Source organism: Cynoglossus semilaevis, chromosome 12, assembly GCF_000523025.1.
Source record: "Cynoglossus semilaevis isolate Cse_v1.0 chromosome 12, Cse_v1.0, whole genome shotgun sequence".
NCBI classification, from domain to species: domain Eukaryota; kingdom Metazoa; phylum Chordata; class Actinopteri; order Pleuronectiformes; family Cynoglossidae; genus Cynoglossus; species Cynoglossus semilaevis.
The window spans coordinates 5,169,340-5,169,939 of NC_024318.1; the positions used below are offsets into that span (position 1 = coordinate 5,169,340).

The 600-nt window shown below is 44.3% G+C and overlaps 1 protein-coding gene across 1 annotated transcript in view; it reads left to right on the top strand.

The window, feature by feature from the left end:
- The window catches only part of meis1b (Meis homeobox 1 b), an 88,974-nt gene that overhangs the window by 81,434 nt on the left and 6,940 nt on the right, over window positions 1–600 (top strand). The window lies entirely within an intron of this gene.

Sequence of the window (600 nt, forward strand, 5' to 3'; positions counted from 1 at the left end):
CCCGACCCCCCGACCCACCCCCAACGCCCCCTGCTGTTGTAGTGATAGCTCCTTCAAATGAATCCAGTGCTGCAAAAATGTCATTTTATAGAAATGTTAACAGCCCCAGTGGTCCGTGGAGGTACTGCATGTATTAGTGGATGAACTCCACCTTTTAAACACCCCTTCTTTGTGCTCCTCAGGTCCGATGGGGGGCATGGGCATGAACATGGGCATGGAAGGACAGTGGCACTACATGTAGCCCCCCCCTCCAGTCCGGCCAATCGCAACAGAGAGGAGGATGTAAGTAGATCTGATGTCAACACGATCACATCTGTCAATGTTTAGATATTTATATTTATATATTTATATTTTTCCCAGCAACAAAAGTGTTGTTGACTACGACATATAAGGAGGTTGTGGGTTTGATTCCAGTGTGTTTTGGAGTCTCCATGTCTACTTCAGTGAACACAGTGTGTTTAACTTTTTTTATCCTCAGCCTCCTTTGATACAAACAGCTTCATTTATTCACTCCATGTCTACTTCAGTGGACACAGTGTGTTTAACTTTTTTTTATCCTCAGTCGTTCGTCTCCCTCCTTTGATACAAACAGCTTCATTT